This window comes from Zalophus californianus, chromosome 1, assembly GCF_009762305.2.
Source record: "Zalophus californianus isolate mZalCal1 chromosome 1, mZalCal1.pri.v2, whole genome shotgun sequence".
Classification (NCBI taxonomy): Eukaryota; Metazoa; Chordata; class Mammalia; order Carnivora; family Otariidae; genus Zalophus; species Zalophus californianus.
The window spans coordinates 9,978,442-10,004,749 of NC_045595.1; the positions used below are offsets into that span (position 1 = coordinate 9,978,442).

General features: G+C 51.3%; 1 long non-coding RNA gene across 1 annotated transcript in view; it reads right to left on the reverse strand.

The window, feature by feature from the left end:
• Nucleotides 1–6,463: 6,463 nt before the first annotated feature.
• LOC113915801 overlaps nucleotides 6,464–26,308 on the reverse strand; it is a 29,459-nt gene continuing 9,614 nt past the window's right edge. Inside the window, exons 4-5 of the long non-coding RNA XR_003517811.2 lie at nucleotides 16,512–16,980; nucleotides 6,464–10,325 (exon numbers count right to left, since the gene is read on the reverse strand). This is a non-coding gene — a long non-coding RNA (uncharacterized LOC113915801). The remainder of the gene's footprint in view (nucleotides 10,326–16,511; nucleotides 16,981–26,308) is intronic.

Genomic DNA, 26,308 nt, shown 5'->3' on the forward strand with positions numbered 1-26,308 from the left:
CTTCAGGCACCTGCAGAAGGAAGGGATTCACATAAGAGGCAGGTCGTTAGACCATCAGCACTGACCTTCAGGCCCTGGGAGGCAGCTCCATGGCATCCCTTCTTCTTCCATGTATATATTCCACCAGCCCTGCCTGCCCGGACAGGGGGCCTACACTCTTTAAGCACTTACTCTATGCCCCTGACTTCTAAATATCTGACAGGCATCATTTCATTTAATCCTTGAAATGAGCCAGAGCACTCCTGAGAAAGAAGGACAGAACCGGAGGCATCACACTTCCTGATTCCAAACCATATTACAAAACTATAGTAATCAAACAGCATGGCATTGGCATTAAAAAAAAAAAGACACACATGCCAATGAAAGAGAATTAGGAGACTAGAAACAAACCCATGCATATCTGGTCAACTGATATTTGACAAGCGAGCCAAGAATATTCAATACAGAAAAGACAGTCTCTTCAATAAGTGGTGCTGGGAAAATTAGATATTCACATGCAAAAGAATGAAACTAGACCCTTCTCTTTTACACCACTCATAAAAATGAACTGGAAATGGATTAAAAACTTAATCCTCGGGGCACCTGGGTGGTTCAGTCAGTTAAGCATCTGCCTTTGGCTCAGTTCATGATCCCAGGGTCCTGGGATCAAGCCCCACATCAGGCTCCCTGCTCAGTGGGGAGTCTGCTTCTTTCTCTGCCCCTTCCCCTGCTCATGATCCCTCTCTCTCTCCCTCAAATAAGTTAATAAAATCTTAAAAAAAAAAAAAAAAGACTTAATCCTCGAAATGGCCCTACGAGGTAGGATTGTCATTGTCCTGTTTTACAGTCAGGGAAACTGAGGCACAGAGCAAGAAAGCCACTTGCTTAAGGGTGACTCAGCCAGTCCCAGGCAGGCCTGGGATCTGGACCCAGGCAGTTTCAACACTAGCACTGGGGTCTTCATTGAGATTCAGCTCATATGTCCCATGTGTTAATTCTCTTGCTTTCAACCAGAGGAAACCTAAGCCAGTTTGCACCCCTAGGCTTTGTCCAGAAGGTAGTTCTGTCTTGGCCATGAAAGGGCCATTCCCTGTCCTCAGGGAGGTCCCAGCCTAGCTGGGGAGCCAAAGGCATGGATAACCTGAAATCCACAGTAATGACAGCAGCCACCTCAAAGCGTGCTGAGCACCTGAGAGGCATTAATTTTGGGGGGAGATTCTGGACAGCTGGAAAGGCTTCCAGATACTTGGGGTGCTGCTGTGCCCACTGATGGAGGACACTCCTTGTCTGTGTCTGTGCCCTGGGCCTGCAGAGGGTGCTAAAGCACGCAAAGGAGTGGGCAAATGCTTGGTTCCAGGTCTGATAACTGGAAGCTCCAGGGAGCCTTGCGCATTATGTCTTGCTGCCTGCCATCCCTCCTGTGTAAATGTCCTGTGGCTGCCAGCACAAAGGGCCACAAACTGGGGGCTTAAAACAACAGGTCTCATCTCACAGTTCTGGGGGCCAGAGGTCTGGAATCCATCAGAGGGACCACAGTCGCTCTGAAGTCTCTAGAGGAGGATCCTTCCTTTCCTCTTCTAGCTTCTGGGGGCGGCTAGCCATCCTTGGTGCTCCTTGGCTTGTAGACACATCTCTCCAGTCTCTGCCTCCATCTTTATTTTTTTTATTTTTTAAAGATTTTATTTCTTTATTTGACAGAGAGAGCACAAGCAGGGGGAGCAGCAGAGAGGGAGAAGCAGGGTCCCCGCTGAGCAGGGAGCCTGATGCAGGGATCAATCTCAGGACAGGACCCTGGAATCGTGACCTGAGCCGAAGGCAGACACATAACTGACTGAGCCACCCAGGCGCCCCTCTGCCTCCGTCTTTATGTGGCATTCTCCCCGCACGTGCCTGTGTCTGTGTCTTGTGCTTTAGAATAAATTTATAATCCAGTCATACTGGATTAAGGTCCCTCCTACTCCAGTATGGCCCCATCTTAACTAAATATATCTGCAACAACCCTATTTCCAAATAAGGTCACATTCTGAGGTATTAGGGGTCTAAACCTCAATATATCTTTATCTTTTGGGGGGACACAATGCACCCTATAATAGTCTCTCTTCCTTATTGACAGTCTCTTTCTGGGCTGCACCTAGGTAAATTCACCCACTCCTTTATGCGGCAGTGCCCAAGCCTCATTCTATATTCTAACTTAAAAAAAAAAAATCAACCAACAGCTACACTGCCTGGAGCATTTTTAGAGATCCAGAGAAATTCAATATCATCATTCGGGGGTGCACTGGGCTGCAAGTATCAAAACACCTAGCCGCAGTGGTTTAAACAAAAAGGTTACTTTTCCCTCCTCAAATAATCTGGAGTTGGCGCCCGGTGCTGTGGGAGGCCAGCAGCTAGGTGGCAGCGGGGCCAGGACCCCCCAGTTCCTGGGGTCCCCTCGCTATCCCTCTGGGTCACTTATGAGACCCTGACCACAGTGAGTTGCTGTTTTGTCCCCATTTCACAGCTGCAGCAATTGAAGTTCAGATAATCACACGCCCACCTTTCCCTGAACCCCCTGCTGACAGACTGTCAGTCTGCCAGAAGTGTGCCACTTGGCTACCCCTAGAATTCTAGAAGCGAGGCAGGCTGGGAGGCATGCACAGAGCAGGGCACACAGCCCCTCAACGAGCGAGCGCTGTTTGCAAAAGAAGAAAGCAAGAGTAAGTGTTGGAGGCAATAAAATGTGTCTCCCACAATTCTCCCTGCCTCTAGGTCTAGACCAAGTATATCGAGGGTCCTCGACAGGCGAGGCATTATGCTACAGGCTGTTTGAATTATGTCTGAAAATTAGAAACCGCAGTATTTAGCTCATGGAATCCTAAACATCTGTGAGGCACATGCGATTAGCATCCCATTTTACAGATGAGAAACCTGAGGCTCAGACAGGACCAGTAGAACCTCACAGAGTTACTCTTTTATCAAATATTTATTGGACATCTACTGGGTGCCAGGGCATTTGGGCACTGAAGATACAACAGTGGATAAACTGAATACCGCCCCTGCAGTCTTAGCCCTCAGGAAGGGAGGAGGGAGAGGGGGTACCCAGAAATAAGACAAGTAATATTAGTTTTGGGAATAACACCCAGTGTAGGCCAGGCACTGTTCTGAGGGCTTCCCATTGACTACGTCACTTACTCAACCCAATGACAGAACTGAGGCTCAGAGAAGTGAAGCAACATGCCCAACATCACACAGCCAGTAACTGAAGCCAGGATTTGAACCCCAGTTCCAGAGCCTGAGCTCGGGTAAGTAATATAATGTCAGGAGGTGATAATACAGGTGAGGAGGGCTAAGTGGCCAGGGAAGTTCCTTCTGAGGAGTGGACATATGAGCAGAGACGGGACTAAAGGAAAGAGGAACTGTAGGGACATCCAGAAAGAAGAGCTAGTGGGAAGTCACAGGTGGGACACCGGTGTGTTTGGGGGCTCAGTGAGGGGCCAGTGTGGCTGGAGCAACAGGACTAAGGGCTGTCATACCCACTTTACACATATTACCCTCTTTCAGCATCATAAGAGACTCATGACATAGGCTTTTGTAATTATCCTCATTTGATAGATGGGGAAATCGAGGCTCTGTGAACAGTTAACTGAGCCGCCCGGGGGGGCCACACAGCCAGAAAGAGGTGAGGCCCAGGCCGCCCTGACTCCATTGCCCACCACAAGAGAAAGAGTGGGGAGCAAATGCCAGCAGGCTTGAGGGCTGCCTGGAGGAGGTGGCTGTCACCGGGACTTGAAGGGATCGCAGGAGCAGGGAGGGGGAAAGGGAGGGTGCTGCTTGAAGACTCTGACTGAGCACAGCACATGACTGTGTTCCTGGGGCCAGTTCTTCGAGGACAGATTTCCAGGCACAGCCCTGCCCCGGCCTCCCCCAGGCCAGCTCTGCGAAGAAAAGGGAAGGCAGCAACAGGGGCTTCATTAGCGCCTCAGAGGCCCCAGCAGCCCTGGGGGGATGAAAAGGACCCGAGAAGGGAGCCATCCTAATTTTGGCACACCTGGCAGGGGGCACGGGGCCACTGAAAAGGAAGCAGCTGGGGCTGGCTGGGCAGGCCCCGTCATTGTTCCAGCTGGATCCGCTGTCAGCGCTTCAAATGCAAAACCGGAGTAAAGGGGGTGGGGGCGCCGGTGGCCTCTGCTCTTCCTTTAATAGACCAAAGGACCCTGGCGGCTTAGCTCTTTTTCCTAATTTAAAGATATTTTCAGGCGTTTGGGAGCTCCCCTATGGTGAAGCAGGAAGGTTGGAATGGGGGGGGGCCTTGAAACTCTCATCATGGTTGCCCATGGAGGATGGGGGAGCAGGCAAGGAAGAGGAGGAACTCAGGGTGGTCTGGGGCCAAGGGTGGGACCCTTGGGGAGTAAGGAGGTCACTGTGTTCTAGGCTCTCTTCTGCCTCCATTTGCCCCCTCTGGCACGTTAAGAGGCCTCTCCAGAAAATAGGATCGATGCAGATGTACCCAAACATCCGTCCCTGATAAGGAAAGGGGGTGCTCTTTGGGGTCCACACTGGAGGCCTTGAGTTGGGACATGGTGGGGGTCTTGCCCCAGGCCAACCCCTGGGCGGGGCAGCCCCGCCACTGGGGAGGTTGTCAGAAGCCTGAGAGGCAAAGCAGAGGGAGGAGGCTGCCCCTCTGCCCAGGAGAAGACGAATGGGGGAGGTGTGTTCCCTCTCAGTTTGGCACTTCGGGTACCAGGGCAGGAAAGAGGGTGGGGAGCCAGGCCAAGGGGGTGCAGCCACCTCCCTGTGGGGGGATGGGGCTCCTTGGCTCATCTCCACGGGGAGGGTGCACAGGAACCAGGAGAGAGCCGTCCAGGGACCCCGGCAGGAGGGGAGGGTGTAGCCTAGGGACAGCTTGGGGTGGGGGCAGGTCGATTCCCTTCAGTCCAGGCTCCCCTCACTGCCTTTTTCTCTCCCTGCCCCCGCTGTTTCCTTCCCCCGCTCACCCCACCCCAGCCTGCCATCCTTCCTGCCCCCCCTCCCCCTCGCTTCTCCCCTGCCTCCCCCCTACCTCCGTCCCCCTCCCAGCTCCCTGGCCAGCTCTCCAGCCTCCCGCGGTGCCACCTCCTTGGGCTGCCTTTCTCTTCCCTCCTCCCGGCTCCCAGCCATCCCCTCCCCCCCCCAGCCCGCCCTCCTCCCTCTGACTGGCTCCCGCCTCCCCACCATTCTCCCAGCGCCCCCTTCTCTCTCTCTCCCTCTCAGTCTCTCCCTCTCTCCCCCCCTTCTTTCCTTCATCCCGGCCTCTCTTCCCACCTTCCCCAGCAGGAGAGAGGGGCCGCATTCTCCCCCCTCCAGCCCCCTCCCCGGCCCGGCAGGCTCCGCTCCGCGCCCTCCGCTGGGGCCGCCGCCATCTTGCAGGATGCTGGGGAGGGAGCAGCGAGCAGGCAGTGGAAACAATGCATCTTTTATGAAGCCCCCCCCCCCCGACCGCCTGGAAATCTTACATTAACGCGACATTGATTTCCCTCGGAATAGAGGAGCCTCTCGTCTCCCCCCAGAGGGGCTGGAGGGCGGGGCGGGACTCGGGGAGGAGGGGGCCGTGGTGGGGGTGGGGGTAGTCTGCTCCCGGCCGCGAGTCCAGCAGCCGGCGCCCCTCCCCCCGCCCTACACCCCAGATCCCGGGGCCGCGCTGGGGCAGCCCCCGAAGGTGGGCTCCTACGCGGAGGGACGCAGCGGGCCCGTTCCGAGAAGGGGGTCCGGGAACGAGGCTTCGGAGTAACTCCTGGACCGAGGGCGCCCAGCGGAGTCCCTCGTCGGCCTCGGCTGCCCCTGGGCCCGCTCCCTGCGGCCAAGCCCGATGGGCCGCGAGTTTCCCCCCAAACAGCCGCCTGGGCTCCCTCTCCCCTCCCCGCCCAGTTTCCTTCCTCTCAGCTCTCCCATCTTGCCGCCTAACTCCCATCCTTTCCAGTTCCCGCCTCCCTCCTCCTCCCTCGTTCTCTCCCGCCCCCCTTCTCCCTTCCCTGCTGACTGCTTGCTCCCCCTACACCCCCTTCCCTGCGTGCTAATGGCCCGGTGGCAGGCGGCTCCACGGCTGTTTCCGGGGGAGTCGGGTTTGCAGCCAGGGGAGATGCTGGAGCGATTGAGGTGGGGGGAGAAGAATTATACACACATAAATCTGGGATAATGACGGTGGTGCTAATGGGACTGGCAGCCGCAGCTCCCAAGCACCCCCCCCACCCCTCACCCCCCACCCCCACACTCAACAACCAACAAGGGCTTCCTGGCTCTCCGAGGGTCCATGGATCCGTCATATCTGAATGGGTCCTGCTGGGTATTCAGGGCCCAGGCTAGTTTGGGACACCTTATGCCACATTGGGTCTCCGTTCAATTTGCAGCTTGTCACTTGCCTGCCCTGCAGCCCAGAGCAAGTAGGGACCACGATAAAGACAGGTATTTTTGGGGTCTGCAGGTTCCCCCCCCAGTTGCTCCCCACCTTCTGGAATCCACATATCTCTAGGTTTTCTAAGGCCATGCCACCCACAACCTGGCATCTTTCATATAATTGAAAAATCAGACTTGAATTTTCTTGCCCTTTCCCCATCTTAGATGTGTGACCTCGGGCACGTGACGACCTCTCTGAGATTCAGTTCCCTGTAAGTTGAGGATGATAATAACCATCTTCAGCTAGAACCTGAAGCATGGTTCTCCCCCAGGTTCAGTGTTATGTGAATGACACCAGACAGAAGAGGCCCGTGCAGTATGGTTGCATTTATATGAAATTCAAGGACAGGCAAAACGCATCTATAATGACAAAGTCATACTGGGGGATATGAACTTCCAGAAATGGGCATGAGGGCATTTTCTGGAGGGACGGACATACTCTCTCTTGGTTTGGGTGGTGGATACACAGGTATATACATGCATAAAGCTCAATGAGCTGGAACTTAACATCTGTGCGGTTCACCTTATCCGAGTAATACTTCATTCAAAGAAAAGAAAAAAGAAGGAAACAGAGAAAAGAAAGTGTCCCCCAGACATCACCCACTTCTTCCCACTTCTACGGTCCCCACCCTAGTCCTGCCCCCATCACAGCTCACCTGGATTATTGTCGCTCCTGCCCGGACTCCTGCTTCTGCCTTCACACCTATCAGTCTGCAGGGGCCCAGAGGGGTCTTTGAAAAGACAAGAAGTTCATCGTGTCATTCTGTTCAGAACACTGCAATCCATCCCCATGGCTCTTAGATTCGATTCAAATCCTTCACTCAACCTCTTCGGGATCCCTCTCCCCATACCTTCCTGCAGGTCAGCTTCACGGAGCATTTGCACTAGGGTTCCCCTTCCTAGAACACCTGTCCTCCTAGATCTCACATGGCTAGCTCTACCTTCTTCTTCATGTCCAGCTCCATGGTACTTCGTCGCTGGGACTTTCCCAACCCCCCTCAGTCACGCTTTATCCACCACCTCTCTGACACTTTCCCCACTCTGATATGGCCTTAATTACTTGTCGGCGTGTTTACAGTCTGCCTCACCACCCCCCACTAGAACACAGTTTCTTTTTAGACCTTGACTCTTGTTCTCAGTGTGTCCCACAATATCTGGCATCTATTAGATTTTCAAATAAAGGTTGAATAAGTGAATTAAATAAGAATGTTGTAACTATTTAAGGATATAACTGATGGAAAGTCCTTGGCATTCAATAAACCAGGGCACCTACCTTCTTCATGAAGAAGGAACCAGGAAAGAATAATCTGTGGTTATTTGCTCTTGTGCCTCTCCCAGTCCAAAACTCGGGGAGATCATTTGGAGTAGGAAATATTCTCCCAGAAGGAAGTTATTTGTAATAGTATATCTGACAAATGATGCATATTCATAATATATAAAGGGCTCCTACAAATCAATGCCATCAGTCATCAGAGAAATGCATATAAAACCACAATGAAATACCACAACACAACCAACTGGGATGGCTAAAATGAAAAAAGCTGATGGCACCAAGTGTCGACAAGGATGTGGACAACTGGAGCCTTTTTTTTTTTTAAGTAGGCTCCATGACCACGTGGGCCTTGAACGCATGAACCTGAGGTTAAGAGTCATGCTCTACTGCCTAAGCCAGCCAGGTGTCCCGGAACTTTTTTTTTTAAACTTATTTTTATTTTTGTTTAGTAATCTCTACACCCAATGTGGGGCTCGAACTCAGGACCCTGAGATCAAGAGTTGTATGCTCTTCCGACTGAGCCAGCCAGGCACCCTGGCACTTTCATATGCCACTGGTGGGAATGTAAAATGCTACAGCCACTCTGTTTAGGAAAACTGTTTGATGGTGTCTCCTAAAAATGCACACACACCTGCCCAGTGACCCAGCAGGGGCACTCCTGGGTATTTACCCAATAGAAATGTACACTGTGTTCACATACAAGAATGTTCATGGCAACTTTATCACCAGAACCAATCTGTAAACAACTTAAATACCCATCAACAGTAGAATAAATAAGCAAATTGTAACACATTCTTACAATGGAATATTACACAACAAAGAAAAAGGACAGTAATAATACTTGTGATGATAAGGATGATTCCCACAGGTTCAGTGTTATGTCAAAGACACCAGGCAAAAGAGGCCGTGCAGTATGGTTACATTTATATGAAATTCAAGGACAGGCAAAACTCATCTATGATGACAAAGTCAGATTGGGGGATATGGACTTCAAGGATGGGCATGAGTGCAGAGGGATGGACATATTCTCTCTCGGTGTGGGTGGTGGAGACACAGGTATATGCATGCATAAAGCTCATTGAGCTGAAACTTAAGATCTGTGCCCTTCACCTTATCCAAGTAATACCTCAGTCAAAGGGGGGAAAAAAAGGAAACACAAATGAAAATGTCCCTAGAGCTGTGTATGGACCATAAGCTGTGTGAACCCTGATGTGTTCCTCCTCTGAGGCTTCACAATAGTACTACTTCCAGGGTGGACAAAAGTTGGAAAATTTAAACAGCTGCCCCAGATTCAGGATGGAAGTTCAAGGGTAGGAGTGCCCGTCCCTGTGTCTCTGGGGTGATGAGGGCTCCTAGCCTCCTCTGGCACTGGGGCGTGGGTGGTCCAGTCTGAGGGCAAGGGGATGCCCTTGAGGTCTCCTTCCTACCCCTTCATCCCCTCCAGCCCAAGCTGTGGGCCCAGCCACCTCCTGTACCAGAAACTGCTAGTGAGTCTGGTTGCTATGGCAACAGGGCTGCAAGGCCCCCAGGAACCCACGGCTCTGCCTCATTGCATGGGGAGCTTTTCCCCCCTTTAAAGTGAAATGGGAGTCCGGGGAGGGGAACCCCCTGCCTCTGATCTTGAAAGAGATGCTTGCCTCTACCAGCTTTGTCCCAAACCCCTGGTTTGGAGAGGAGGGTCTGGGTGGAACCCAGACAGTGGTTAAGGATGGAAAGGGGAGGGGTATCTGCTCCCTGGGTTATACCAGCCCTCCCAGTCCTTTAAAAGCCCAAGAAAACAGTCTTTCTCTAGCTTCTTTTCCTGTCTGCTCACTCATTTTTTCCCACAGGAAGTGTGAGGTGATGGGTAGAGGGAGCACTGCATTTGGAGTCAGAAGGCAGGTAGAGGGTCTGGCAGCCTTACTGTGTGGCCTTGACTCATTCCTTAACCTTTCTGGTTTCTCTTTTACAAAATCAAGACAATAATAGCTCCTGCTTGGGCACCTGGGTGGCTCAGTCGTTAAGCGTCTGCCTTCGGCTCAGGTCATGGTCCCAGGGTCCTGGGATCGAGCCCCACATCGGGCTCCCTGCTCCGCAGGAAGCCTGCTTCTCCCTCTCCCTCGCCCCCTGCTTGTGTTCCCTCTCTCGTTGTCTCGCTCTGTCAAATAAATAAATAAAATCTTAACAAAAAATAATAGGCCCTGTTTCATAGCTTATTGTCGAGACTCATGTGGACTCACATATGAAAAGCACTGAAAACAACTTCTGGGGTACGGTTGTTCCTCAATACATCTGTGGCTGTGTTTATGTGCCAGGTCCCATGTCAGTCACTTTCATGTGTAATAATGTATGTAACCCTCACAAGCAGCTTTGTGGGATGGCCATTATCATACCCATTTCATAGATAGGCTAGAGTACTCTTATAAAGAGGGCGTTCTCCAGGTTCCCAGAAATCCTGGACCCTTGAGCCACTCCAAGCTCTCGGCTCAGCTGTAAAATGGGCTGGTGGTTCCCTGCTGAGGGTGCAAAGAGGGTGTCCTCCACCTCCTATCTTCCGGCTCCCTGTGCGTGTTAAGAGAGTCATAGCTGCTTCAGGGCTGGTGTTCTGGTCAGCAGTAAGTTGTGAGTGCTTCCTGATCCCGCCCCTCCGTCTGTTACGTTCCACAGGGGGTGCAGGAAATCCCTCCTTGGGGAAAAAAAGGCAGGTATTACAGATGAACCCTCCTGTCCCCCATCCCCGTTCCCTCATTAGAGGACCCACTGTTGTCTGTTTGGGGTATATCCTTATAGATCTTTATCTGAACATTTACAACACTTATACTATATACTACTTACTATAAACACTTATACTAAATGCAGTCTTTGTGCGATGTCTTAATCTGAGTACCCTCAAAGACAGACAACTCTGAGACAAGCAAAGATTCGGGGTCAGGTTGTTCGTCCGGGAGGTGATCCCAGGAAACAGCTGTAGGGGATTGGGGAAGTCAAAAAGGAAAGGCAGGTTGTGATTTCCAAAGATGGCCACCTCTCATATTTATCACCTTGTACAGGCTCTTTCTACAATATTCTGAGGCTCCTCCCACAAGAGGCGGGGTCTGTGCGCCTCCCCTTGGATCTGGGTGGGGTTTGTGACTGCTCCGACCAATGGAGTATAAAGGAAGTGATTCTGACAGGCTTCAGAGGCTGGGTCACAGAAGGTAAGACGCCTTTCACTTCGTTCTCCCCTCTTTGCTTTGCTTTTCTCCTCCTCCCCCATCCTCCTCCTCCCCATCCTCCTCCTCCCCATCCTCCTCCTCCTCCCCCATCCTCCTCCTCCCCATCCTCCTCCTCCTCCCCCATCCTCCTCCTCCCCATCCTCCTCCTCCTCCCCCATCCTCCTCCTCCTCCCGCATCCTCCTCCTCCCCATCCTCCTCCTCCCCATCCTCTTCCTCCTCCCCATCCTCCTCCTCCCCATCCTCCTCCTCCCCATCCTCTTCCTCCTCCCCATCCTCCTCCTCCCTCCTCCTCCTCCTCCCCATCCTCCTCCTCCCCCATCCTCCTCCTCCCCATCCTCCTCCTCCCCATCCTCCTCCTCCCCATCCTCCTCCTCCCCATCCTCCTCCTCCTCCCCCATCCTCCTCCTCCCCATCCTCCTCCTCCTCCCCATCCTCCTCCTCCCCATCCTCTTCCTCCTCCCCATCCTCCTCCTCCCCATCCTCCTCCTCCTCCCCATCCTCCTCCTCCCCATCCTCCTCCTCCCCATCCTCTTCCTCCTCCCCATCCTCCTCCTCCCCCATCCTCCTCCTCCCCATCCTCCTCCTCCCCATCCTCCTCCTCCCCCATCCTCCTCCTCCCCATCCTCTTCCTCCTCCCCATCCTCCTCCTCCCCATCCTCCTCCTCCTCCCCATCCTCCTCCTCCCCATCCTCCTCCTCCTCCCCATCCTCCTCCTCCCCCATCCTCCCCCTCCTTGCCCCCTCCTCCTCCTCCTTCCCCTGTCTTCCTCCCCCCATCCTCCTCCTCCCCTCCCCACCCTTTCTCTCGATGCTTGCCCTTGGAACCCAGCCATGTTGTAAGGAAGCCCAGATCACACGAGGGGCCACATGTGGGTGTTAACAAACAACAGCCCCAGTTAGGTCCTCCGGCCACAGCCCACATCAGCCACCAGTCATGCAAGGAGTGATACCCTTCAGATGACTCCAGCCCCAGTCTTTGAGGCTTGCAGCTGAGGTCTCAGACATTGAGGAGCAGAGACATGCTGTTCCCCTTGTGTCCTGTCAGAATTCCTGATTCGCAGACACAGGAGAGATAATAAATGATCATCCTCTTAAGCCACTGAATTTGGGTAATTTGTTAAGCAGGATTAGATAATTAATACAACAGGGAAAGTAGGAAACCAAGAGGGTGGGGCATTAGTGAGCAGGTGACCCCTGTGGGCACCTGGGGCTCATTCCTACTGGGAACCTCTGGGTGTCGGTTGTACATCTGAGTTGCCCCCCCTCCCTGGTTGAGGGAGTTGGGGCCTATCCACCAGCTCCCATCCCTCTCTGATTGAGGGCCGCTCCTGAGGCCAGTAACAGCCTTGCCCACCCCTAAGAGAAGCACCCCAGGTGGGAATGTGGCTGCTTGGGGTGGCATGCTGTAAGCCTGTATGGAAACTGTCCACTAAAGCTTCAGGTGACCCCAGGTGGCCCCAGGGCAGTCGGCAGGGCATTGCCCACAATGCTATGGGCGCTTTCTAACAGTTTTAACATAGACTGTATCACACTGCCCACATTGTTCTGAAACTTGCTTGTATCACGGTAGTTGGTTCTTGTGGCGGCCGCCACAAACTGGGGGGCTTAAAACAATAGGAATGTGTCCTCTCCCAGTTCTGGAGACCAGAAGTCTGAAATCAAGGTGTCAGTAGGGCCACACTCCCTGGGAAGCCTCTAGGGGAGGATCCTTCCTGGCCTTTTCTAGCTTCTGGGGGTTCCTGGTGTTCCTTGACCTTCTCCCCTGTGTCTCTCCAACCCCCTTTCCTTTCTCATGTAAGGACCCCAGTCCCTGAATTTGGGGCCCACTCTAAAATCCAGAATGATCTCATCTTGAGATCCTTACCTCACTGCACGTGCAAAGACTCTATTTCCAAAAAAGGCCCCATTCACATGTACTGGGGGTTAGGACTTGGGCATGCTTTTTTGGGGGAAGGGCACAATTCAATGCACTCCCATCACAATAGATTTGGGTGCTTTTTTTTGCACCACCTTTTTTTTTTTTTGGTCTCATTTCCCACAGTAGGGGCCATAATTCACTTAATAATTCATCATTCCCCATGGCTATTATCTAAGATTGTTACCAGCTTTTTGTTCTTGTCAAAGTCCTTGTCTGTACCATCTTGTGCAGGAGAATAAATATTTCTCCAAAAGGTGTTTTCACCAGTGGAAGAGCAGGCTGGTTCTGAATTCTAAGTTAAGGAGGGTAGGATAAGATAGTTCCCATGTGGCCTTCAAGATTGATGCTTCAGGACACCTGGGTGGCTCAGTTCGTTAAGCATCTGCCTTCGGCTCAGGTCATGATCCCGGGGTCCCAGGATCGAGCCCCGCATCAGGCTCCCTGCTCAGTGGGGAGCCTGCTTCTCCCTCTCCCTCTTCCTGCCGCTCCCCCTGCTTGTGCTCTCTCTCTCTCTCAAATAAATAAATAAGATCTTTAAAAAAAAATTGACGCTTCATTGGCGTGTCTGGGTGGCTCAGTCAGTTAAATGTCCGACTCTTGATTTTGGCTTAGGTCATGATCTCGGGGTTGTGGGATTGACCCCCATGTTGGGCTCCACCCACAGTGTGGAGGTTCTCTTTCTCTCCCTTTGCCTCTCCCCCCTCAAAAGATTGACGTTTTACTGTCCTCCACCCTGCTTGGGGTGCTGGGGCGGACGGGGCTCCCTGGTCCTCTGGCTTCCTCAGCTTTAGCCAACAGGAAGCTCTGGTAGAAGATGGAGGGCAGGAGGGACGTGGGGGCGGCTCTGAGCCTGTCCTGCAGGGTGGTCACTCACGTGAGCAGGACCACAGCTCCTAGGGGTGGTAATAGCTCCCCAGCCTCACAGGGCCCCAGGGTCTCCTCTGCTATAGCTTCTCTCATTCCCAGACCTCAAGTCACCTACTTAACAGAGTGCTTCCTGTGGGGACCCTAACCACAAAGGGTTTTCCCCTTTGAGCTTTTCCTCTTACCTAAAGGGTCATATTTAGAAAGAATTTAAAAATATTTAGCTTTATTATTATTGTTACTAGCACAGGCAGGAAACACACAGAGTATACCAAAAGACAATAGTGTTCTCCCACATTTCCAGCCTTGAGGATATCACTGCTGATCTTTAGGTGTTTATTCTTCTAGTCTTTCTTGGGGCAGGACTTTGCCGTCACACAGAGCCAGGCCTGAGTCCCAGCCTGACCGCTACATGCTATGTGATCTTGGTCAAGTTTCTTAACCTCACTGAGCTTCTGTTTCCCCATCGACAAATGCAATAATCATAGTCCCCACTTCATCCCCACGGCAGGACTTTGCCGTCACACAGAGCCAGGCCTGAGTCCCAGCCTGACCGCTACATGCTATGTGATCTTGGTCAAGTTTCTTAACCTCACCGAGCTTCTGTTTCCCCATCGACAAATGCAATAATCATAGTCCCCCCCTCATCAGCTTGCTGGGAGGCGCAAATGCCCAGGATTGATAAATATCAGCTCTTATTACATACATCAGTGTTACAGGTAGTTCTTCAAACCTCCATTCAGGCTTTCTATAGATAACAGGATCTCAGCCCTCCTTTTTGTGGCCAAAACAAGTTCTGCTCTCATTTCAACAGTCCCAAGGCAAGGTTGCTCCTAGGCTGCCATGCCTTTTTTTTTTTTTTTTTTGAGGTCTTATGTCTGTTTTTATAGTTTTTCTGTTAGCCCCCTAAAAAATTCAAGTTAATGTTTATCTGTACTTGCTAGGTACCAGGCACCATGTTAGAAACTTGACAATAATTTTCCCTAATGCTCACAATAACCCATTTTACAGAAGGAAGAATGAAGGCATGGCTAGTAAGTGGTGTAGGCAAGATTTCTTCCCATTCCTTGTCTCCAGCACTGTAGCTTTGTCCACCCTGAGTAGCTCCCTGCGCCCGTTTAACCTGGCCAATGTTGTTACTGTGTCTAACCTAGGAGTGAAGGGGCTGTAAGTAAAGGTCATGACCATTAGTCCAATTCAATTCCACAAAAATATATTGACCACCCACCTCATGCCAGATGTTAGGCTTCTCGAGACAAGATTAATGGGATCCCCCCTCTTTCTGGAGCGTATACACCTTCTGGGTCACATGCTTTCACTGATGCATGGACTTTGTGTCATGTACTTAGGTTCATAGAGTTTTCCCTCACATCTGGTTGCTCCGTTGACTTCCAGGTGGTTAAATGTGTTGGAAAAACGACTAGGGGTATTGGTCTTGCCCTTTCTAAGAGTTAAAGCCAGTTTGTGGCGGGGGGGGGGGGGAGTCAGGGGGAAGGCATAGGACTGTAGTCCAGAAGGTTAGGGGCCCAAGCTCTGAACCCCAAATGCCTGGGTTTGAATCCCAGATTTATGGTTACTTGTGGTGTGACCTTAGACAAGCCCCCTCATCTCCCTCTGCCTCCATTTCTCCATCTGTAGAGGAGAGCTCTTGTTAGCAACCTGCCTTCTAGAATTGTGGTGAAAAATCAGGGAGCTCTATAAAGCTTTAGACAGCTTCCGGCATATAGCAAGCACTCCAAGAGTGGCAGAGACTATGACAATGATCCCTCCAGGCTCCCCAGGGAGGTAGCTGGAGGAGGACCCTGGTTCTGAACGGGCAGGGCTGGTGTGGAGGAGTAAGAGGGAGCCAGGACCCCAGCCCCGGGCTTTGTAGGGGCTGCCAAATAGGGTGGAGGTGGAGGTGAGGGGTCTGGCCAACCCCAGCAAGCCTGTTAATTACCTCTCAGGGTCACGGGTCTTAAGGAGCCCCTCAGCGGGATCTCACCCGGCCCTCTGTATATTGATCTCATCTAATCTCTCCGCAGGCGGGCCGGTCTCTAAATCCTCCTTAACTCCCCTTTCCTGCCCTCGCTGGGAAGGGAGGCCCCAGGCAGGGCTTAGCTCGCCAGGAATGAGGGCTGGGAAGCTGGAGCGCTTTGGGGGACATCCCTGCCTATCATCGCGGAGGATGGACAGCGCGATGTGCACGCGGGGGACCTCCGGGGGGGGGGGATGGATGGCACTTCTACCCCTCTGCCCGCCAGTACTCCAGGACCCCGCCCACTGCTCCCCCCAGTCTGGGAATCCGCCGCTGTGGCTGCGGAACCCGGGAAAGGGCCGCTCCTGGGCAGCCGTGGCCCCCCACCTTCCCAAGGCGGGGGGCTGGAGGATGTTTGGGGAGCTGGCGAAGGGCGCTGTTTTGCTGCTCCCCTCTCCTTGCTGAAGCCAAAGCTGCTGGAAGAGGTCGCCTGGCGCAGGCCTGGCTGGGCTCTGCTGGGGGGATTCGGGTCTGCGGAGCGCTCCCGGCTTTACCTAGAGTTGCCAGCCCTTTTCCCGCCCTTGCGCGATGTCCATTGTTCTGGGGGTCCCTGGGTGTCTGGGAGGCCCCGGTTCCCACCTTGAAGTTAGCTGTGGTTGGATGGTGGGGAAACCAGGGGTTCTGCAGAGCTGCCTGGCTCTTAGGGGCGGGGTCCAGGAGGGAAGGTTGAGGGAGGCTGGTGGGACTTGTGGGGAGCTAGTGAAGGAAAGGGGTGCAGACCCAGGCTCCAAGAGGAAGCGTGGTGGCGTATTTTAAAGCTCTGAAGACAGAGCAGCCTGGGTTTGAATCCTGCCTCCACCACTTTTTGCTGGGAGACCCCGAGCAAGGGACTTTGCCTCTGGGGGTCTGTTTGCTCACCGGTGTTACTTGTCACCTCCTCTGTCAAGAACTCCTCTGAGAGAGTGCTCCTTCCGGCCAAGAGGAAAGGTTATCAACCAGCAAATAGGTGAAGAACGGTGAGGGGTGGTGGCAGGCGGTAGGACCTCCTACCTTCTGGAGGTCCGGGCTGCATGCTGAAGCTGACATGAGCACTCGCCCACACTCGGGGTGGCATGCATGGCACGGGCATAAGGTAGGTTTCTGTGGGGGTGGGGGGTGCCCTTTGGAGGGTCTGGGCAGGCTCCAGCTCGCATCTCCCTCCCTGGAATGCATGATGGAGCTCTGTGTCTTGTCTGAGTTCAGGGTCAGGCACGGGTGTGCCCTGACCTGTGCCTCAGTGGTTGGATGTCCCTGGCACACTCCTGAAGCACATCTTCCAGGCTTCTAGCCACTGGTCCATCTCGGTCCTGTTCAATCAGCATCAGAGACCTGGGTGAGGTCACTTTTCCTGGTAAGACACAAAATCAGGAACATGGAAAGAGTGCTCACTGTATGCCAGGCACTGTCCTAAGCATTTCACATTACCCTACTTAATTTTTACGACAGCCTGTAAGTTGGAAGCCCGTCAGTGCTGCTGGCCAAGAATTGTGCTTCCTGCCCACCTTGTGGAGGAGGTCACATGACTGGTTCTAACCCATGAGTTGTGACTGGAACTGACGCATGTCATTCCCACCCAGAGCATTTAATTGCCTGTGCACGAGCTTCCAAAGCTCTTATTTCCTTCTGGCATGACCGCAAGCAATGTTCTAGAATGTTCCAGAGTGTGACTGCTCCACCAGTGACCATGATAAGCAGAGCCTCCCCACAATGACCCAAAACAAACATGAAGCATGAGTGAGAAATAAACCTTGTGATTTTCATTCACTGAGATGCTGGGTTTCTTTAGTTTCTGCAGCCTCGCTTAGCCTAACCATTACAAATTACACCCTATTTTACAGATGAGAAAACTGAGACATGGACAGGTTAAGTCGCTTGCCCTCAGTCACCCAGCTAGTAGGTGACAGAGTCAGAATCTGGGCAGTCTGACTCCAGAGTCTATGCTTTTATATTTAAAACTGTCTCTCTGGACAGGACACAGTCATCCTGGGGGGCCTGGAATGTATGGAAAATTGTAGTGACAACTGTGGTGGATTCTGGGTGAGCTTGGCTTCTGCTAGCCCATTGCCTCCTATCGTTTGGGGCTTTTTGGTTTTTTTTCTCTCTTGAGCAGTCTCTCCAAAAAGGTTCCCTCCATTAGCTCCCCTGCAGCAAAACTGGGAGGCAGGGTGGGAGATGCGGGGCCCTTTCTCCTCTCCCTGCCTCACTTAGAAAGTTTAACTCTGGGGTGCGGGTGCATGTGTAGCTCAGTCGCTTAAGCGTCTGCCTTCAGCTCAGGTCATGATCCCCGCATCAGGCTTCTTGCTAAGCAGGAACCTGCTTCCCCTTCTGCCTCTTCCCCTGCTTGTGCTCTCTCTCTGTCAAATAAATAAATAAAATCTTAAAAAATAAAAGAAAAAGAAGTTTAGCCCTGCAGCTCTGCCCTGTCCCCCCCCCCCCCCCCGCCCCCAACCCTAGGGACCAATTCCGCTCCACCCCATTCCCCAGCTCCTCCTACACCCTGTCCACAGGAGCCCCAGCCTTCCCTCCAAGGCTGCCCGGAGGAGAGGGAGGTCACAGATTGCAAAGGAGAAAAGCCCTGAGGCCAGAGAGCGGAGCCCTGAGCTGAGCTTTCAGAAATGTCTTCTTACCCCCTCACCTCAGGCTGCTTCCTTTTCTCTCCCGGGATCCCTGAGGTCCCGCTGCAGCCTCCGGAGAGCCAACACTACAGCAGCCCCTGCCCTTGGAGGCTCTCAGGGAAAACCAGCCAGTCAGGGCTCAGGACACCTCCGTGCAAACCTCAGCTCCTCCTGCCCTGATCGGTTAACTCGATACTTACTCTATATTAAATACCAATTGGGCCAATTTTCTACTGTAATTAAAACCTCTGCAGATGTGTTCCCTGCTCATCAGTGATGAGTTTATTAACCTCCAGCTCCAAAGGAATGTGGGGCAGGGAGGAGAGAAGGACAGAAAAGTGTTTGGCTCCGGGCAGGCGGCCGGCAGCCGTGTTTGCAAAAATGTCAGCATTTGTGTGTTGGCTGCTTCTGTGGCCGACACTCAGAAATAACTGTCCCTGCCATGCTGACCTGCTGCAAACCTGGGCCATGCCGTATCATAACTGCATGTCTTTCAGGAGCCCCATTTCCCAGACTGCACGTCTGGAACCCGGAAACACGGCCTCTTCTAGCTCAGCAATCTGGGCTTGTTTGTTACATAGCATAACCGAGACTGTTGTAACTATTACATATTATAGCCCCACTTACGGATGGTGAAACTGAGGCCCGATTGGCTTACTAATCCAGGAGAGACCAAGATGGTTCTTGGTGAGAGAGTCCCAGATCCTGGAAATAGACTCTCAAGGTTGACAGAGGAACAGACCAGTGCCAGGCTAGTTCCCTGGTCTGCCAGAAGTGTGAGGTTCACGGCTGCCAGCCATCCCTATGGATGCTCATCCCTGGAAGCTCAATGCCTAGTGCACTCACGGCATCTCCAGCAATCAATTGTCTCTGTCCGTCAGAGACTACCCATAGACTGGAGCATGATCCAGCCCCAAGAATCCACTGTTTTGGTTTTTTTATTTTTTATTTATTTTTTTTAAAGATTTTATTTATTTGACAGAGAGCAAGAGAGCACAAGCAGGGGGAGCAGTAGAAGGAGAGGGAGAAGCAGGCTCCCCACTGAGCAGGGAGCCCGATACAGGGCTCGATCCCAGGACCCTGGGATCATGACCTGAGCTGAAGGCAGACACTTAACGACTGAGCCACCCAGGCACTCCTGTTTTGGTTTTTTTAATCAATAGAATATATATACATATATATATGTTTTTTGAGAGGGGGCAGAGGGGACGAGGGAGAAGGAGAGAGAGAGAATGTGCAGAGCCCAACGAGGGGCTCAATCTCATGACCCTGAGATCATGGCCTGAGCCAAAATCAAGAGTTGGATGCTTAACCTACTGAGCCACACTGGCGCCCCTAGATTATATATTTTAAAGCAGTTTTAGGTTTATAGGAAAATTGTACAGTCAGTGCAGACAGTTTCCATATACCTATCCAATTTCTCCTGTCATTAATGTCTTACATTAGTGTGGCAAATTTGTTACAGTTGGATGAACCAATATCAATTCAGTCCACCGTCTACCTTAGGGTTCACTTAGTGTTGCATGTTCTATGGGTTTTGACAACTGCAAGATTTCATGGATCCACCATTTCAGTATCATACAGAATAGTTTCGCCACCCTAAAAATCCCCTGTGGTCCACCTCGTCCTCCCACTGCCCTCGCCCACGCCCAACCCGCAACAGTGGTTCTTTTGACTGTCTCTATAGTTTTGCTTTTTCCATAATGTCATATAGTTGGAATCATACAGTGTGTAACTTTTTCAGATTGGCTTCTTTCACTCAGCAATATGCATTTAAGCTTCCTTCATGTCTTCTTGTAGCTTGATAGCTCATTTCTTTTGCTCACTGAATACTACTCCATTTTTTACTTTTTTTTTTTTAAGATTTTATTTTTAAGTAATTTCAACACCCAACACGGGGCTCAAACTCACAGCCCTGAGATCAAGAGTCTCATGCTCCATGGACTGAGCCAGCCAGGTGCCCCTTCAGTCTTTACTTTTAAGTACCCCCTTTATCACCCAGGCTCCACATTGTCATCTAATTTTTGTTGCTTTATAGGGAGGAACGCAATCGAAAGATCCTGGGAAGGAATAGCCTCATGGAACAAGGGGGCTGTCTTGCCCGTGTGGAGGGGGGGCCCACGCCATGGCCCATGATCACTCCAACTCCTCCTCGCCAGCACATCACCAGGTCCCAAACCCTTCAGGCCACCATCTCCATGGTCCACCTTTTTGGGTGTACTCAATTGCCTGCTAGCAACTCTGCACATCCTTTGATTCTCTACCTCAGGGGTTAGAAGTCTGAGAACTACATGCCTAAGACTCCCTTGTCAATGGAGCTATTGGGTGGAGTCTAATACTGAGAGGCATTCATGCAGGATTTGTCAGGTGGAAGAAAATAGGGCCATCATTTGTCCTGTCAATGGCAGGTAAATGGCAGCTGTGAGACTTGCTGGGCACCTTCTGGGCATCGTCCTACAAAGAGTCTATTTCGATGTTGAGAGTAGACCCTTGAGGTCACCAAGCATCAGCAGTGATTCCCTACGGTTCCTGTATATGTTGCCTTCCTGGATGTTGGCATGACTCCCCCAGTCCTCTCAGTGGGTTTGCTGGCTCTGATTCCCTGCGTTAAATCTGTCCCTATTGAAATATCTAGACTGACTTCTGTCTTCCTAGCCTGAGCCTAACCGATGCAATGGGATTTTGGGAGAATATCAGACTACTGGAGGAAAGATCTCCAGTCTGGCCCTGCTCTCATCTCTCTGTTCCTGGCCTGTGTCTGGGATTGCTTGTCCTCTGCCTGTAGTGGCCACCAGACTAATGCACAGAAAAATCTTAGTGTTCCCCCAGGCCTACTTTTATAGGGTCATTAAATGTTGGGTTTGGGGGGCTCTCCATCTCTCTCCAGACCACCTTTTCGTGCTCATGTGGTTAAGTCATGATCCTGCTCTCCAAATTTTTCTAGTTCTCCCCCATCCAGGGAATTACATTTCCTAGCATCCTTGTGGTTAAATGGGGCACATGATGAGTTCTGGCCAGTGAATTTTGAGCGAACTTAAAACATGCCACTTCTGGGCTGGATCACGTCATTGCCAACAGAGGTCCCTCCAGAGTAATCTTTCCCTCTGGCATGGCAATTGGCAACATTCAAGATGGTGGCCGCTTCATCAGCCTGGATCCTGGAGTGCAGATGGAGTAAGTCATACCCGCCCTACCACTTCTATTTTTTTTTTTTTGTGATTGCATTTTATTTTCATTCATTCATTTTAGTAAGCCTAGTAAGCTCCAAGCTCAATGTGGGCTCGAACTCATGACCCCAAGATCAAGAGTCACATCCTCCATTGACTGAGCCAGCCAGGCACCCCATCCCGCATCCCCCACCCCCTTCTGACCCATTATGGCCATGTAGTATGAGCAAGAAATGAAACTTTGGTGTTTGAAGCCCCAGAAATGTTGGTCTTATTTGTTACTGCAGCATAACCCAGCCTGTCTTGACAAATACACCACAAATGATGACTGTCATATTTATATTCCTGAAGAGCAGAGCCTCATCCAACTGCCTTGTCGACATTTCATTTCAATGTCTCAAAGGCATCTCAGACCTGCCATGCTCAAGTCTAGATGAATTCTCTTCTTCCACACCTTCACATCCAATCCACCACCAAGTCTCATGAACTCTACTTCCCCAAATGGGTCCTGTAGAATCTACCTTCACAGCCATCCCTTGAATCTGCCTACATCTCTCCATCTCCATCAACCCTCCTAGTCCAAAACATCATCAACTCCACTTGGATGACTACAATAGTTCTATTGCTCTTAAAATGAAGACCAAAAATTGTAACATGTCCCACAAGATTTTGAGTGATTTGACCCCTGCCCATTGCATCAACTTCCTACTGCTCTCCTTTACCCCTCCCTGTCCTCTCTTCCAGCCACCCTGGTCTTCCCACTGTTTCGCACATGCTCCAAACCCTCTTCCTGCCTCAGGTCCCTTGCACATGCTGTTCTCATCATCTGCAAAATTTCTCCCTCTCCTCCAAATTCCTCTTGTTAACACCTACTTATCCTTTGGATTTCAGCATGTCCCTCTAGGACACCTCCCCCCGGGTGCCACTCATGTCAAGTTTCGGCTGGTTTAGGCTCTTTAAGAATTGGTTCTTTTCTCTGGAGCCCATATCTCAGTATGTAATTGCACTTCATTAGAGTGCTGATTTGATCCACATCTGTCCCCTAACTAGGTTTTATTTGTCAGGAGCCCAAAGACCAGGTTGGGCTTTGCTGACCATTTCATCCCCAGTATCTAGCAACACCTGGCACATGATAGGTGCTCACTGAACATTTCCTCATCCATTCAACAAATCAGCAGTGTCTCCCCACTCTATGCCAAGCACTTTCCTAAGCCCTTGGTGCATATTCAGTCGTCCATTCCTTCCAATTGCCCAGTGTTGTAGGTACGGATGTATGTCCTAGGGCTGCTATAACAGACCCATTACCACAAATCGAGTGGCTTAAAACAATATCAATGTTCTTTCACAGTTCTGGAGGCAAGAAGTCTAAAGTCACTATCGCTGGGCCAAAAACAAGGTGTCCCTCCAAAGCCACCTTCCTTTGCCTCCTCCAGCTTCTGGGGGCTCCAGGCATTCCTTGGCTTTTGACCATATCACTCCAGTGTCTGCCTGCATCTGGATGTGGATTTATCTCTGAGTCTATCTCCCTTTCTCCTCCTTATAAGGACACTCATCCTTGCTGGGCAATTAAAATCAGACTCTGTGGGTGGGTGAAGGGGCTCCAAAGAGGTACAGCCCCTGCAGGAGCCCCTGGCTGGGGTCTGGCATCCAAACCCCTGGGGACCCCCAGCCTTTCTCAGGGCTGCCCTTAATTTCTCACACTCATCCTTTCCTCCTGTTCACCCCCCCCTTCCCACTCCCTCCCTCTTCAGCCCCTGTCCTTCCTTCTGTTCTCCCTCCCAGGCTCCTCTCGCCCTGCTCCTCCCTGCTCTCTGCCACTTGCTTGCCCCAGACATAGGGATGTGAGAAAGTTCCGGCAGAAATTGCAATCTCCTCTCCTCTCATGTGGCTCCTAGATAAGACAGTAAAAATCCGATTTTCAGCAATTTGCTTCATTTGTGAGCTCTCCCTTGTCTCCCTTTCTCCCCCTGACACCAGCTTAGCAAAATTGCCTGGGCGGAGTGGATATTTTTAACCACTTAGTAGTCAGGGGAGGATCATAAAAAGTTTTGCAAGAAACCGGTCCTGGCCCCTTGCAGCCGGCTGGTGGTGGTGTGCTTTGGGGGTTAGGGGAGGAGCATTTCAGGAAGCAAGATGGGCAGGTTGAAGGGAACTAACTAGGCAGGAAGGGGCGTGGGGAGGGAACAGAGTTACCAGAAGCAGATGGGGAGCAAGCTGTGGGAGAGGGTCTGCCAGACAGGAGCTGTGGTTGCAGAGGAAACCAGTCTGGGGTCTAGGTTCTTGCCTGACAACAAAAGACATAGCAAAGGAGCTTCCCCAGCAGTCTGGGAAGGGGTATCTCCTTCCCCAAACCCCAAGTGGCGGTGGTGGGGAAACAGCAAACATTTATTGAGCCGCTTCTATGTGCCCGGCACATGCTCATGGCTTTATGTGGATTCCCTTACTGAATCCCCATAGCGGTTGATGAAGGAAGCATTTTTCCTTTGTGGGTATTAGTTAAGGCAAATAAGTGTTAGGCTGCTGTAGTGACAAGGTCCCCAAATACAGGTCCCCCTCACTGTCCAAATGTTCACTATGCAGTCTCCCCCACTATCTGAGTTTGACATCCAGACTCTTGCCATCTGAACTCGGGAACTGAAAGGATGCTGATAGGAGGGAAGTATTATGGCTTAAAGGACACAGGTCATTTCTGACTCACATGGCAGCTGTAGCTGCAAGGCTTGTGTTCTGTAATAGACCCAGTCTATTGTATCTGTTGTAACAGCCCAGATGGACTAAGCCACCTAGAGCTATAGGCTGTCTTCATGAATCTCACAGGTGCCAGGTGGCTTAGTCCATTTGGGCTGTTATAACAGATTACAATAGACTGGGTCGCTTATAAACAAAAGATATCTATTTCTTGGTTCTGGAATCTGGAAGTCCAAGATCAAGGAGCTGGCAGATTTGGTTCTTGGTGAGGACCGGCTTCCTGGTTCATGGTCGGCTGTCTTCTAAATGTGTTCTCACATGGTGGAAGGGGCAAGCGAGCTTTCTGGGGGTCTCTCTTATAAGAGCAGTGATCCCATTTGTGAAGACTCCATCCTCATGATTTCATCACCCCCAGAGGCCCCACCTCCATTAACCATCCTGTTGGGGACTCAGTTTCACCATCTGAATTTGGAGGAAGACCCACATTTGGTCTATAGCAGAGGGCTACCTAACTGTTTTGTCCCTGCATGACAAGGGCCACCAGCTTCCCAGCCTCTCATGTGTGAATTCTCACCAGCTGCCCACCCACTAAAATAATGCCAGGTATTTTAAATTCTATTATCAAATTGATAGTTACAATATCATTTTGGCCACTGGAACAGAAATCCAACATTACAGTGCCTCAAAGAAGAGATACATTTTTTTAAGGTTATTGACTTATTTAAGTCATCTCTACACCCAACGTGGGGCTCGAACTCATGACCCCGAGATCAAGAGTTGCATGCTTTTCAGACTGAGCCAGCCAGGTGCCCCAAGGGATAACTTTATTTAGTACTTACTTAATAGTCTGAGTGTAAATGGTCCAAGACTGGGGTGGTTGGCTATATTGTGGTGAGGATGTAGGCTCTTTCTGTCTCTGTTCTGCCACCTCCAGGGTGGACCAAGATGCCTCCCCAGCATGGCCACTTTCCAGCCGGTGGGAGGAGAAAGGTCAGGGGTGGCTCCACTCCTCCCCTTCAAGGGCATTGCCCAGAAGGAGCACAGGTCACTGCTGTTCACCTATCATTGGCCAAAACAAAGTCACATGGCGTAGCTTCAAGGAAGGCTAGGAAATGAAGTCTTTTTCCTGGGTGGCCATGTGCCCAGCTTAAAAATGGAGGTGCTTTATCAATACAAAAGATAAGGAAAATTGAGGGGAGAACAGGGAGTGACCACCTAATGGTCATAGGATTTCCATTGAGAGTGATGGAAAAGTTCTGGAACTAGAGAGTGGTGGATGGTTGCACAACATTGTGAATATACTTAATGCCACCGAGTTGTGTACTTTGAAATGGTTATAACGGTAAACTTTAGGGTGTGTGTACTTTATCACAATAAAAAATAATTTATTTACAAAAAAAAAGATAAGAAAAGGGATATTGGGAGACAGTCTATACCCCAAGCAGAAACCTGAGTGAAGAGAGAGAGCAAGCCATGCAAATGTCAGAGGGCAGATTTTTCTTGGAGGGAGGAAAGGCATGTGCAAAGGCCCTGTGGCTAGAACTTGCTTGGTGTGTCTGAGAAACATTGAGGAGGCTGGAGTGAGGTGAGAGAGGGTGACAGTGGTAAGAGATGAGGGCAGGGAGGTGACAGTGGCTTATAGGCTGCGGGGAGGAGCACAGATTTTTTTTTTCTGAGAAGCCAGTGGAGGGTTCTGACCGTGAAAGTGACCAGGTCCAATTTAGGTTTTAAAGCAGTCACTCAAGCTGCTAAACCTTAGGGCGCTCTCAGTACCCTAATTCACCCTAATTTCAGCACCCTAAGGGGGCTGAAATTCAGGTATCCCCCAAGCCCAGGCTTCCTGGGGATAGCCCAGGCCTCCCATGGCTGCCACCTGCCCTCCCTTATCCAATCTCCCTTCCCCTTTGCAGGCTTTTCCCTCCTCTGTTGGCTGTAAGGAGCAGTGGCGAAGAGCTTGGGTTGTGGATTCAGGGTTGGAATCTCAGCTCCAGCACCGAATAGCTCTGTGATCCTATGGACTGAATGTATCCTCCCAACATTCATATTTTGAAGCCACAACTCCCGATGTGACTGGATTTGGAGATTGGGCCTTTATGGAGATATTTATGGTTAAATGAAGTCATAAGGGAGGGACCTCGATCCAACAGGATTAGTGTCCTTTAAAGCAGAGACGGGAGCGTGTGTGCGTGTGTGCGTGCTCACCCGC